The sequence below is a fragment of the Manis javanica genome, chromosome 3 (genome assembly GCF_040802235.1).
Source record: "Manis javanica isolate MJ-LG chromosome 3, MJ_LKY, whole genome shotgun sequence".
NCBI classification, from domain to species: domain Eukaryota; kingdom Metazoa; phylum Chordata; class Mammalia; order Pholidota; family Manidae; genus Manis; species Manis javanica.
In genome coordinates this window covers 214,763,650-214,777,897 of record NC_133158.1, presented here as the reverse complement: position 1 = coordinate 214,777,897, position 14,248 = coordinate 214,763,650, and the positions used below count along the sequence as shown (strand labels likewise).

The following is a 14,248-nucleotide window of genomic DNA, read 5'->3' as shown; positions in this document are numbered from 1 at the left end:
TCCAAATTCTTTCATTACTGCTCACACATTTCTCCATGATCTTCTAGTCAGGGAGATAGAGTCAAATGGGAAAAGGAGGACTGAAACCTTGTACAGAGTTTTAGAACCAACCCAGTGTGGCGTGATGGGGACCAAGATTCCAGTCAGGGACAGTGCTGGGTTTGCTACACGAGAATCGCTTCAGGAGAATGGAAAAAATAGCAAGTCAGATCTGAAGACTGTTTGACACAAACCTAGAGAGTCCAAATTTTGGGAAGGAATTTGGTTCGGAGACGCAGGGAAGTCAGAGTGAAAGGTAAAGAAGGAATTCGTTAAAGTGAGAGTAGCAGGGAATGGCAGCTGCCTGCAGGCAGCAGAGAGCAAGGAAGAACAGAGGGAGGGAAGGGAAGCTCATTGAACTCCAGCTCAGTGCAGGGCAAGTCCCTTGCCAACTCCTGAAGCCAGGGCCACCGGGCATCCCGTGTCTGCTTGGATCTGCCCAGCGTCAGAACTAAGTCCCTACCACCCCAGGATTTGGGAGGGGGTGCTGCAGAGCATTGGATGCAGAGAGATTATGTTCTGGGAACTTGCCAAAAGCGAAGAAAGGAGATTTTTCTGGCAGGCTTCTAAAGAGCATGATGGTACAGCTGAAGTCTTGTCCAGGTTACCCAGGTGATGGTGTGGGGTGTATGGCAGAATTTCCAGAATCTCCTGCCTAGCCTTAGTTCATTTACATATCAATAGGAGCCTCGGGAGCAAGGGGTGGAGAGAGAACAGCCATTCTCTCCTCCCCTCTGTTCCTGGCATGTAATTGGTCTGGCATCTGCCATTCAGCAAGGTCCCTCCCATGAGTTCCTCCCTGAAGGGGCAGGTGGGAAATAGCGCTCAGTGGAAGCGGAGTGTGAGTGGCGGTGGGCGGAGTCGGACAGTGCCCCCAGCCTGGCCCGCGAATTCAAGCAAAGCTGTGAGCAGTAAGAACAGTTTGTCCCAACCTCCCCTTTCCCTTGACTTATTTTGGTTTCACTGTTTTCATAGGGCACTCGCCCCAGGCTACAGATGGGAACTCGCAAGCCCAAGTCGGCGCTCGGTAGCCCCTCCTTATGTATCTGCAGGAGAACAGAGACCGAGTGAAGACCTGTGCTTACGCCTGGAGAACAGAATGAAATAGCAAAGGGGCAAAGACCCCACTGGAAGAGCGCAGAGACAAACGTAGTAAGTTGAGCAGTAAGAAGTCTTTATTTAAGGTAAAAAGTACACACTTGAGAAAAGGGAGTGTGGGCAACCTCAGAGAGGCTGTGCTCTGATGTTTTTCTTCATCTGGGGAATTGTTTTTCATCTGGGGAATATCTGGACATTCCGAGTCACTCTTAGCCTTTGAAACTTCAGCTAATTAGCGAACTAACTTTGCGAGCCCTTTTTGGCTCTGTGGTTTGATCTGGTTAACTCTTTGGGTCCCTGTTAGTCGGCTTTCCTGGCTTATTCTCTCTCCACCCTGCTCATGTCGGTCTTTCTGCCCAACACAAATGCATAGCCTGTCTCTTTCCCAAGTACCTGAAGTAAGTGGATGGTCTTATAATTTTAGCATTCAGCCATCCATGTAGTATTTCCTAAAATAATAGAATTAAGACCCAAAACTGCAAAAATTTAATCATAAACTGATTATCAATTTGAACACTATGATAGATTTTAAATGTAAAATTTTACAATTCTGAAATGCTACTGTGTTCATGTACTTCATTGGAAGTAAAATATGCCAATACTCTATTTGACTCACAAAGTTGATGTAGCACCCTTTCCCAATGAATGTCCACAGGAAAAGAGCAAACTTGGTTAAAAACTAATTTTTCTAGTTTCTGAATGTTCAGCTCAGAGTTCTCCTCCTCTCCCAAATTAGGGCCTAATATTCATTCAGTATAGGACATATGTATCTATACATGAGAGGTAGGAAGCTGGGAATTTTCTGGATCATTCAGATTAATGAAAAGTTCCTCATGGAGTATACAATGAACTGAAGCAATATTAAAGAAAAAGTATTCCTTCTTAATTATAATTTATCCATCTATATAATTCATAATACAATTTTCTCTTGTTCTTCCTAGTCTGAATGTGAGCATAGCCTATTCACAAAAGGTGTTTTCCTACTTTATAAAGGAATTGCATCATCTAGTTTTCTGGCATTGGTCTGAAATCCAGACATCTTCTGTCATACACAAATGGAATCAATAGCATTTGACCTGAGTGACTACTCAGGGCACTGGAGTAAAAGTGAATGACTCCATCCAGGAGACAGGCAAGCACAGGTGTGCGACCTTGACAAGTGGGGAGAGTGGAAAGACTGAATTTGTTGACAAAAACTGCTAGTCATCCAAGGCCAGATTTTTTGACTTGAATAATTTTGGGAGAACTTTGCCAAAAATTTAGGAAGTGTTATAACATGGACATTTGCCTATTGCCTATAATGCCTATGACCCCTCCCAGCTGGAGCTAACTACTAGCATTAAAACATTCATGTTAAAATGGTCCCTTGAGGTTTCATAGCTCTAGGCTGACTTACCCTGCTCCCAATTGCATTTCACCTGAATTCTAAAAGCTACACGTGTTCTTATATTCCGCTGATGTTGAGTCACTTGGAGTCAGCCACTTAGTTGACTTAACAAACAGTGGCACCCTACCTATTTTAGCCCCAACAGGCCCACAAAATCTTCCCATGTATCCATTCCCTGATGAAAACATTTCCTGAATGTTTCCTCTGTACCAGGCACATGGCTGGGTATTAGAAACCCCGGGGTGTGAAGAGAATGTGCCCTCTGTCCCTGCCGGGAGAGCAGCTCCCAGGAAGCTCCCACCAGTCGTGGCCAGCTGCCGGCGTGCCACCCTCTCCCCCCACAGAAATTTCCTCACACTCAGAGCCGGTGATTCCCAAGGTCCTTGGAAGAATGCCCTCCACCTGGACTTGTGCAACCGACAGCCATCAGAAAGAAATCTTGACGATGGATAGTTAAGGACACTAATGACACAAAACACGGCTTGCAAAGGGAGCTCAGCCCTATTTTGAAACCTGCTGAGAAAAATAAGGCCTTTGCCTCCATGGCGCACAGTGACATCCAGTTTATGACCTTATTCCAACCAGGACCATCAAGTCAGGGCCAGCCTGAGACGCCCGCGTGTTTTCCACACCATGTTTTGCTTGAGTAGGTGCTCCCGAAGCTTTGTGTTCTCCAAGGGGAAGGAACAGAAGCCACCTGCCTGGGGCCCGTGCAGGGCAAGGCTCAGAGCCGCCCCAGAGCCGTGATCCATGGAACTTAATTTTGCCACCGTGTGTAAACAAAGAATGCCCCAGGTATTTTAATTTCATTTAGTTTGGAAGCCACTCAAGGCACAGTTCAGAATGAAGGAATTGGATATTACGTTGGGTGTTGGTGTTGAGCCATGAAAAATACACAGGTCCTTTAAATAGTATCAAAAACACAGAAATGGCCCAGAGAAGAAAATGGCAAAGCAAATGTTCTAAAAAATTCTTCTGTAATCAATTGAGTCTTTTTAGAGTTCAGACAATATAATAGATTCAGAACTTTGTCATAAAAATAAAACTGCCAAAATAATAATAAAATGTAGAGTACTTTGTTTTTATGAATTTATTTTTTTCTAAAGAAAACAGAGACTCTGCTAATGTATCCCTCAATAATCTTCCCACTGTGTAAAGCATTAAAATAATATATGCTATTTAAAGATTACGAGGAATCCATTAAATTGGCAAGACCTCAGACTTCCTGTATTGAGGATTTTGCTTTGATGGGAAGCAAATGCTATAAAGTTCCTGTTGGAATGAGATGTTTTTGGATGTGAGCAGCCATTTTCTTCTGACTGGAGAGAAAATGCTGTATAAATAAGAGTAAATGATAAACTTTTATCTGCTGCATTCTTCACCCAGCACAAGGTACCAACACAACAACCTACAAGCAAGAAGAAGAAACTATCCTCCCAACCACGGGGTCCCCCTTCTGGAAGATTTAGATCCACCCAGGAGGCGTCCCGTTCTCCAGCTCCGCTGGGTTTATGGCTGCACTGGGGAGGCTGCTGTCGCCACGTGTCGGCACAGGTCACTGACTCCATCAGAGGCACGTGCTGTCACACACCACTGCTCGTCCGTGCACAGCCTCCACCAGGTTCTGGGCCTGTGTGCACGTCCCTCCAGCAAATGAATGACAGCCTTTCCATGGGTCTCAGCTTTGGTTGGGAGACCATGCAGCCGAGCCAGCCCCCATGGAGGCCCCCGCCACGTAAACCAGTCCTGGCTGTCCTCCTGGAGACGTGGGCTCATGTGACAGCCGGCTGCAGACGCCAAACAGGTGACCAAGGCGATCTGGGCCCAACTAGGACCCGTTAAGCTATAGATGACTGCAGCTGCCCCAGTGAACCCCAGGCAGGAGCAGCCGAAGAGCCGCCCAGTGGAGCCCAGGAACACAGCAGAATTGTGAGCAGTGTAAGAGTAACTGTTTGAGGCCACCAACTCTTGGGATGGCTTGTCATGCTCTAATGGCCAGCTAGTCCAAAAGTGTATTGAGCATCTCTCTAGCTCTCAAATATATCAAGTTCCAAATTTGAGGGTTTAAAACGTCATGATTCCTTGTCTCTGCTTTCTTCACGAGCTCTGTCGTAGGTGTGATTTAATAAACTTGGCAAGTCTTGCATTCAAATTGCATTTTAAAGTAAATCCTAGAATTTTTTAACTGAAGAAGCAGCAGGTCTTTGACTCTTTAGTTCAAAGATTTTTTTCTACCTTCCTCTTGAAAAAAGATGTCTAACATGGTTCACTCATCTCTTTCATTCTACATATGTTTTAAAGACTATAGAGATTTCATCTGAAAGGATTGCTATTTCCAGACCAGGGTTTGAATTTATTTAGGGCAGCTGGCATTTTCTCCTAAACGATCTATTTGTCAATTGCTTCTTACCCAACTTAGTCACACCCTTTGTAGCTGAAAGAGTAAAATGGAGTCTGAAGATGCGGCCACCGTGTCTCCTTATCCTTGACGGAACATCTAAATAACCCTGTCACAGCCGCGCAGGGGGCCTCTCCTTGCTTTTGTTTCAGACAGTCCCCTTCACCATCTACAATGCCAGCCTCCCACCAGATTAGTCTTTCTGACCCTTTTCCCACATACACTTTGGTATCCGTGCTTGCTTTTGTAGATCGCCTTTCACATTTTACATACACCATATAAAAACATATCTGATCTCAGCAGACAGCTTCCTGCACAAAGACACTAAATCTTTTTGGCTACTTCCTTCTTTCTTTTCTTCCCCCTGCCTGGGATCATTCGCAATAGCAGCATCAGAGGTTTATTTTGAGGACTCTCCCCTGCTTGTTTTTGGAATCTCAGACTAGGGCGTCAAAGTTAGGCCTCTATAATTTCCTGAGATATTTTAAAACTCAAACTGAGTGTGTGTCTGGCAGTGATTACATCCCTCTGGAATTTTCTGATGGCCAGGTGGCCCACTTCCAGTATCCCTGTCACTTCTGATTTTCCACTCAGGGCCTCCGAGTTGGCCAAAATTAGAAGCAGGGTGTTAATCCCCTTCGCTTCCTCTCCCTACTGAACGATGAAATTATCACGTGGGTTAGTGATCCGCACACGCGCTGTGCATTCGAATCGCTTGGGGGCTCTAAAAACAATGTCTGGGGTGCTACTCTGAGAGATTCTACTTTCTTCAGAATGGATGGAGCTGGCCAAATCATTTTGTTGTTGTTGATTGAACTCTGGGACTGTTCTAATGTGCAGCCCAGGCTGAGAGGCAGACCGTGGGTTTATCAGATGTTCAGAGCTTAGAAACTGTGACATGTGGCAGATGCTACATAGCCAAGCCCCCATCGCTAGGATCTTGAATGCTTCTCTTCTCCAGTCCATTAAGTTTTAACTCAGACAACCTAGTCCCAGCATGTCTAAACAGGATATTACTTTCTGACTGCTGGTATCATTTCAATGCAGCTCTAACATCTTTAAACAAGATGAGGCTAGGCAGCAAAAAGTCCTTTGAAAAATTAGGAAGACAGTTGAGACATTAGCTTTCCTCAAATTCCAAATAAAGATGACTGCGCTGGTATTGACGGTTTGCCTTATCAGGAGAGGAATTAACTGTTCATTATTATTAAAGTAGGCAACTGCAATTTTCCACAAGGCAGTTGCCTATTTGCAACGGAAGTGGGCTTGTTTCTGGTCAGTGACGGAGCTGACAATGGTGCCATTCTCAGACGAAGGCTACGCGTCAGCCGTTCGGGGACATTGAAAAGTGGGCAACGAGGCGCCCTGCAGCTGCGTGACATGGACGCGCGTCTCACCCAAGCACCTGCCGAGGGCATGACTGCATCGTGGCAGCCGCAGCATGTGCTGGGAAGGCACAAGGGCGATCGCGGCTTTGTTAGGCCGTGTCAGGCCGCAGGCACGGGGTGGGGGCGTTCAGCCCCCCAGGGGTCAGAAGGGACGCGGGCGACAGGAGGCTGCGTCTTCCTGAGTCAGCCTACTAAGGGCTGAAAGGCGTGAGCGCTCCGAAACCCTGGCTCCGCTCTGCTCCGCGTCGGCTTGTAGGGGCTGCTTTCCGGAGGCGGGGCAGGTCCAGAGGTAGCTCCGCAGGAACCTGAAAGCAGACAACGCGAAGGCCAGGCAACGTCCTCGCGCTGAAACGCCGCAGCTGCTTCCAATCAAGCAGCCCTTTTGGAATCACATGCATTTCATCAATAATCCAGTTTTGCAAATGTTTTGCAATGTACTTTCATCTGACATATTCTCCATAATGTATTTTTCCACTTTCTGAAGAAAGTACATGTAGAAAATGGTGTCATCACATCAAAGGGTGTGTTTTGAAACTGTGGACACTTAGAAAACTAGTGTTGGTTTTCTCTCTGACTGACTCATGCCGCCCTGAGCGAGGCTTACAGGGGTCTGCAGACTGTGCGCGGGAAGAAGGTGGAATGGAAATGAGCTCCTGACGGCAGGACACAGCTAACAGCAGGGGGAAGGCAACTGAGGCACGGCTTCCTCAGATCGGTGGATCTGACTCAGACCGAGAGTAGTTGTTGTGCCCTTTGCATTTGCTTAGCTGGACGCACCTAAACACACACAGGTATTTCATCATTCCCTGCCAAACCTCCACACGGAAAACAATGCGCACTTGTGTCTGTACTGGGGCAAAATTACAGAGTCATGCTTAAGTGTTTACAGAAGTTTAAAATAATAAAGTTACATCTCGGCTCCTACCAACATTGTGCAATCATTCAGGACAACTGTGTTGACTTTTGTGGAGAAAAGGGAAGATTTCCCTTGCTTCACATTAAGGTCCACACATGAGCAGAGGAATTACTGGTTATGCCTGATTGAAACAGATTGGGTGTTTCTTCAATGAAAAATTAGTACCTTCATTTTTAGAAGTGGCTTGCCATCAGACAGCATGCATGTTCAGACCTCAAGTATACCTCACCCACTGCTTTTCCTACCTCTTTTCATTGTAGTGCAGAAAGACACCGCACTGGTTAGTGTCTCTATTTTTATGGTTTGGCAAGCATCGCAATCTCCTGATTTCATCCTAAACCCATAGGCGTTCCCACTTGGGTACAATTCAGCCAGGATGGCACAAATGACTGGGGTCAGAAGAAGACATTCTACCTCTTCTCTTGAACGGTGAATTAATTTAAAATGTCAAACTTCATCTTGATAAAACAGGCTTGAAAACAATACTGTTTGGTTAAGAAAGAAGTTAATGAAGAAAATGTAATCCCCACTTGCCTGCCACCGGAATGCCAAGCCATATTTATTTGCATATGTGGTATCTGTAACGGCCCAAGGAATTTTGTTTTTGTTGCTTTGAGTTGTTTATAATGTATTCGTTCTCTTTTTATTCCATCTACTAACAATTCCCAGAAATAATGGAAACCAAAAGATGGAAAAATATAAATGCATTTGGGTTCACAGAAAATTACCCGTTGCAACATCAGCTCTAGCCACAGTTCATAAAACAGGTGATTATGGGGACAATAAGGAAAATGTTATTAAATCAGTAAAAGTCCCTTGCATCTTGCCAGTTCTGTGATAGCGCCTAAAAGTCTGACACCCCAAAACAGTCCCAGCTAAAATCTGCAGCAGAACTTCACTAATAGGGATGCTCATTTGTGGATACATAGTTCGGATATTCCAGGCTGCAGGACGTAAAACACTCTGGGTCAATTTATTTGGCCTTGCTGCTTTTACTGAATTATCTGACGAAGTGTCAAATCAAACAGATCTATTATTTGAAAACCAACACTGGAAAGGCCACTGACTTTTCAATAGGCCAGTTTTTCATCACACTTTTAGGTTATTTTCTCACACATTTCAGGGTCAGGAACCGCTTCATTAAGAACACTGGGTTTCAAAATAAGCCCATTTCCCTGAGGTCCCACAGCCAGAGCAGTGCACTGTGCTGGGAGCCACAGGCCATCAATTAATTAACAAGGAACCAGGCCCTCCGAACAAGGGCTGCTTGGCAGAAAGTCACAGGGATTTCAGGCCCCAGTTCCATTTACTTTGGAGCTGCTGTGCTATTTGCAGCAATGTGCTAATGTTACCTTCATGAATGATAACAGTTAGGATTACCAATGCTTAAACTTTTATTTCAGAGTCTTGAACTGTTACTTGAATGTTTCCCACCAGGCTTTCAAATATGCAAGAATAAAAATGAGTCCAACACTAACGTTTTTATAGCCTTGCCAAATATTTCTAGTTCTAGCAAATTCTTGTAGATACGTGGAGTGATAGAATGCTACAGTAACGAAATCCCTTTAGAAACCTCTATTTCCCTCAACCTGAAGTTTTCAGGGAGCAGGACCTCCTTTGCAGTAAGGCCTAGCACCCCTTCCCACCTCTGTGGGCTGGAGGAGCCCTCTGACTGTGGGGGGCCTGAGCGTGCCCAGTCCAGCCCTTTGGTCCAAACCCTAGCCAGAACGCCAGGTGTAATGATTTATTAGGCCTCTAGAATCCTGACCACTTCACAGAGGTAATTAACTAACACAGAATCATTAAAATTAAAATTTAATAGTTTTAGCAGCATGTCCATACTGGATTCCTGCTGGCCTGCTCCACATTCTTTACACTGGTGCCCAGGCTAGGGAAGCAGCTCTCTCTGCACCACTGCTGACATGTGGTTAGAGGGACTAGGACACGGGGGTAGGGGGAGCATTTTTGCTCCTACCGCATTGGGGAGACCCAGGCCCCACCGAGCGCCTCTGAGTGGGCTTGGGTGCAGCTCCTGCAGAGAGGGCACCCTGCCTTTGTGAACAATGACAGCAGAGCAATCGCTTCCTGCTGCACAAGGCTTAGTTGAGTGATACAGGTTCATTCTTGTCTCCACTCAAGAGGAATCAATGAGCCAAAATTTCAGCTCCTGAGTGTCACCTGCAGGTTCAGAGCATTAAAGTGGGGTTCAGGCAGCAGGTGGATGGGCAGGTGGTCCTACTGATGGCCGCAGTGGAGATTTGCAATGTGCGTCCCGCTCCCAGCTCACACTGAGCGAAGCGCGCTTGCCCAAGAAACCTGTGCTTCACTCTCAGGCTGGGAACTGAAGACTCATGTTCTTCCCTTAAACGGTTACAGCCTTGCTGGGGACTGAATGTCCAGAAATCAGAGTGCAATATGGGACAAGTATTGAAATGGGCAGAACAGACGGTCATTGAGCCCAGTGAAAAATTGTGCCTGATCTGTCCAAAATATTGCTGTTTTTCCTGCTTTGTTGCAAAAACCAGAGAGGGGGAGCCTTTGGAAGTAAAGCTTTGTGGTGAGAGTATGTGGAGAAAGTGAAGGTTCCCATGGCCAGGATTCTCACCTGGCCCTGGTCACCTTGCTCACTGCACACGTGTGGGCAATACGGTGTTACTGACTCTATGAAGAGCTCCGCCCAGTGCTCAGGGCTGCTGCACGGCTGCAGGAGAGCAGAGGGTGGAGGGGTGGCAGTGCCAAGGACAGAGACTGAGATGGCTGTGCGCGCAGAGGGGCCCAGAGGCAGAGACTGGCTTGCTGCGTGCAGGCTCGCTCTGAGTGGCTGGGATTCTAGTGACTGACCTGCCACCATGGGAATAAAGTTGGGCATAAACCCTTTCACCCCAAGAACGTTCCATTGTCATTTTTCAGTCTCACCGAATCAAGAGTGAACTTGCCCAGGGCTGAAACCCCCTGGTGAGACAGAGGGGCCAAATGAGGGGCACCAGCACATCATCCTTCAACCTTTTGGCTTCTCCGGCAAGCACCCCCACAACATGGGGCTCACCGCCTCCCAACCTCCGCCAGCTGGGGTCAATGCCTGCAGACATTCCTGCCCACATTCCTGCAGACCTCGGGCTGAAGCATCCAGGCTGCCTCGTCCCTGGCATCAGTAAGGGTCCAACACAGGGAGAGAGGCTTTCAAGCTCAGAGGATTTAATACAAGCTATCAAGTAGATGGGCTGGGGGAGTGAAGCCCCCCCACAGCTGCCAGGGAGCCATGGAATCGGTCATCTTGTCCACCACTGCCTTCTGGAGCCCTCCTGTGCCCCCACATGGCTGAGCAAGACAGCGCCCGCTGTTCTGCCTCTCAGTCCCATGGGAACGCATCTCACTGTCAGAACCTGAGTCACACCTTGGACGCTTGCTGCCGAGGTGGCTTGTAGCTCTAACACTTCTAGGCCCTATAATATGAGGTGGTGCCGAGGCCTGGGAATGCCAGCACTGTAGACAGTGACACCACAGCCCTCCTGCAGGGACCGTGCGGATCGCCTCCCCCAGTGGCCTGGCCACGAATAAGGTGCCCTGGAGCCCCAGCTCTCCCGGGTCCCCCTCCAGATGGGCAGGCCCCGAGCTAACCACCGAGAGCTGGTGGTATAGCCTGAACCACCCGCCTCCAGGTCTGACCCCCAGCAGCCTTGAGTGTTAGGGGACTGGCTTGGGGTTGGGGGCCGGGTTCATGGGATTGAGGTGGCATCAGGCCAGAAATCCGTGAGTGCCCTCATCCTGCCTGCCAGTCATCTTCCTAGGTGACAGCATCCTCAAGGTGTCCCAGAGCAGTGGTTCCCAAGGGCTGGCCCCGGGCCGGAGCATCAGCCTCCTGGGGAGCCTGTTAGAAAGGCAGGTCCCCAAGCCCCAGTCCAGAGCTGGTGACCCAAAATGCGGGAGGAAGCCCAGCAGTCTGGTTCAGCCAGCCCTCCAGGTGACTGACAGGTGCTCACTTTTGAGAACCTGCTCTAGGGAATTAGATGTTGCTGGAACAACAGAAAATGGGAAACAATGCCCACCTGATTCATAGGGAGAAAACAGAGCGCATGTCGGCACAGAGCTCCCATCACGCTGAGGTGGCCCGCGGCTGGGTCGGTTCCCCGGAGTCCGCGTCTGGCTTGTCTGTCCCTCTGGCCTAGCACGCCCCTCAGCAACCCAGCGCCGTGCCCCGCGTGTTTCAGAGGAAGAGAGGAAAGGGGGGCTACACCCTTCGTGTTGTGGGGGACAGAGGGAGACGGCTGGCGTTCCTAGGGTGGGCTCTCCCTAACAGGCCTGCCTGCCAGGAATTAGGAGAAAAAGCCAAGGGGCCGTCACCTTTTACCACGATGACGTGGCCTCTGGGGCGCATGGTTTAATTGGCGTCCTGAACCAATAGCACCTGCTCCTTGGAGGCAGCGGGACGGACAGGAAGCGCAGCCATCACTGAGCTCCCGAGCCATCCCACCACTGAGCTACCATCCCACCGCCCTGGGAAGGTAAGGAGCCCCCTTTCCGAAATGCGTGACTTCAGCCCCCCACCCCCCGCCGCCCTCCCAAACCCAGTTTGCACAGCAGGCTCCCCTTTGCCCTCCCCCTCCGCGTGGAGGTGCGTCGCTCCTGCTCCCACGGCGGCCGCCTAGCGGAGGCCGAGGCCCGGCCTTCTTCTGCCAGTCTTCTCCCCGGGGCCTGAGGCCTGGCAGGATCCATATCCCACCACATTCATACCAGGACAGAGACCCCTGTGCTGAGATTTTAAAAGCTGAAACCTACTTCCTGGCCTCATTTTCAGTGGAGTGAAGCTCAGAGTAACTCTGGAAGGGAGTAGCTACCCACCCTGGCTCAGTGTAGAGCACCCCGGGGGGCAGAAGGGGCCTCCGCCTGGCACCCTAACCCTAAAGAGCTTAGCACTGATGGGAGCCTCATTAGAGAAACATGGGTTTTTCTAAAAACATAGCTTCCAAGCTCTTTTTAATGAAACCCAGGATAAGGAATACATTTTACATTGCAACCCAGTACATATGTACATACAGGTGGGAAAAGAGATTTGTGAAAGAATATCTATGTTTACCATCTTCGTCATGTTTTCTGGTTCTTTTCTACTTCATTTTTAAAATGCTGGTCAAACCCCAGGTTGGTGACTTCCTGACTCACTAATGGCTGGCACCCTGCAGGATGCAAAACGCTGTCTCAAAGCCCACACCCTGATGCACCCTCGGCGGCCCCCCCACGAAAAGCAGCATCATAGCTCTGTCATCGTTACTAAGTTGCTGTGCGCTTGTCTCTGTCATTGTCATCTCAATTAAAAGCTCGAAATTGCTACAGGCCATAATACCAACTGTATTCTCTTAGTATTCCAGTGAATTAAAAAGAATACTTTTATTGAATCCATCTTAACTTCAAACTGGTGATGATTCGCACCAGCAGCACCCGTGGGTGCCTAGATTTTCGTTACCGGATTAGCAGCAATTAGAAATTCCAGTCTCAACCAGCATGTCTGCTCAGTGCCGACTGGCTCCCAGCAGGTGCGGGGCACCCGTGTCGTGGCGCTTCTCCCTCCTCCCTGTCTAGTAACAGTAGTTCAAAGGCTGGGAACGTCTCGAGGACGAACATGGGGCTTGAAAACTGAGAGGTGTGGCTTCCGGGACAGAGCCAGACCCCGGACTGTCACCGAGGGACCTCGAAGCCCTCCTTGCGCAGCCGGGAGGCTCTGCCGCTTGGCGAGCGGGCGCCTGCTCGGCCGCCCAGCCCCGGGGGGCCCGCAGCCCACGGAGACCCGCCGGCCGCCGGCGCGCGGACCTCGGGGGGGCGCGCGGGCACCGGCCCCACCTCTCCTCGCGCCCCGCCCACATCCACGCCCAGCGTGCGCCCGCGGGGAGCGGGAGGCCTCCCGGCTAATCACCCCCGCTGCCTGGGCCCCAGGGGGCACCGGGACCCCTCGCTCCTCGGGCTCGGGTCCGCCTTGGCGGCGGGGTTGCGGGCGCGGGCGGCTGGGCCGCGGCCGGGTTGGCGCCGCCCGGCTCCGTGCACACCGACGGGCAGGCGCACGGCCGCCCGCGGTCGGAGAAGCCGGGACCTGCCCTCGCCGCTGATGTCGAAACAGCGGACTCCACATTCAAGGCGGCGCCCAAGGGCACAAAGAGGGGCCCCTCGAATACAAAATAAGCGCCGGCTGGGGTACGAACTGATCGGCCCCGGCTCGTTTCTACCAATCACCTACTTTGCACCAACTTCCTGCACCCATCAGTGGGAAAGAAACAAGACAGGCGAAAAGGCACCCTGGGGTTCTCAGCACCGCTCGCCTGCAGCCTTGGAGACACGTTGTTACGTGAATCCCTGGGCCTCAGTTTGTTCACATGCAAAATAGGGGAAAGAAAACCTTCAGTACCTGTTCCAACAGACAGGAGCGAAAATAAAATGAAAGCCTGGGGCAACATGCTTTAAGGCCGCCGTTTTGATAGGGCAGGTACAATACAGTCGTGGTGAAAATGGGAACGGACTGTTATTAGCCACTCAGTATTCTATAAATTTGTGCTGTTTGTATTTGTGTATGGTTGTGATGAATTCACACAACTGCTAATTTGAGGACACTGCTACAAACTGGACTAACAAATTGATCCACCTATTCAGCATGCCTTTTAAAAGGTATGTTGGGAAACTGCTTTTCTATGTAACCGTGCAGGAGTGTGCAAACAGGCACGTGGCTGCACTGTGTACCCATTAAGTGCATGTGTGAAAATGCACACGTGCATGGGAAATGTGAGTTGCATTTACTACAGTAATGACTCGTGTACAATGCTACACGGTTTACAGAAAGCATTTGTATTCACTTTTCATTTAATCCTCAGAATATCAAGGGACTTTGTTAGTCCCCATTATACAGATGAGAACATCGAGGCTCCAAAAAATAACTTTCCCAAAATCTTGATGAGAAACAGCTGTGGAACCAAAACCACTTAATTATAATTCAGGGCCATTCTCATATTCGGCAGGTACGTGATGGACACCTACTGTGTGCC

At 49.3% G+C, this 14,248-nt stretch overlaps 1 protein-coding gene across 6 annotated transcripts in view; it reads left to right on the top strand.

Annotated features, from left to right (window-relative positions):
* The window catches only part of SAP30 (Sin3A associated protein 30), a 100,478-nt gene extending 93,244 nt beyond the window's left edge, over positions 1-7,234 (top strand). For 5 of the 6 annotated variants that reach the window (XR_012129675.1, XR_012129677.1, XR_012129676.1 and 2 more), the window contains 2 exons: positions 1,015-1,191; positions 2,738-7,234. The gene's annotated coding sequence lies outside the window, so the exon portion shown is untranslated. The remainder of the gene's footprint in view (positions 1-1,014; positions 1,192-2,737) is intronic. The other variant, XR_012129672.1, reaches the window with a different exon arrangement.
* Positions 7,235-14,248: the final 7,014 nt, after the last annotated feature.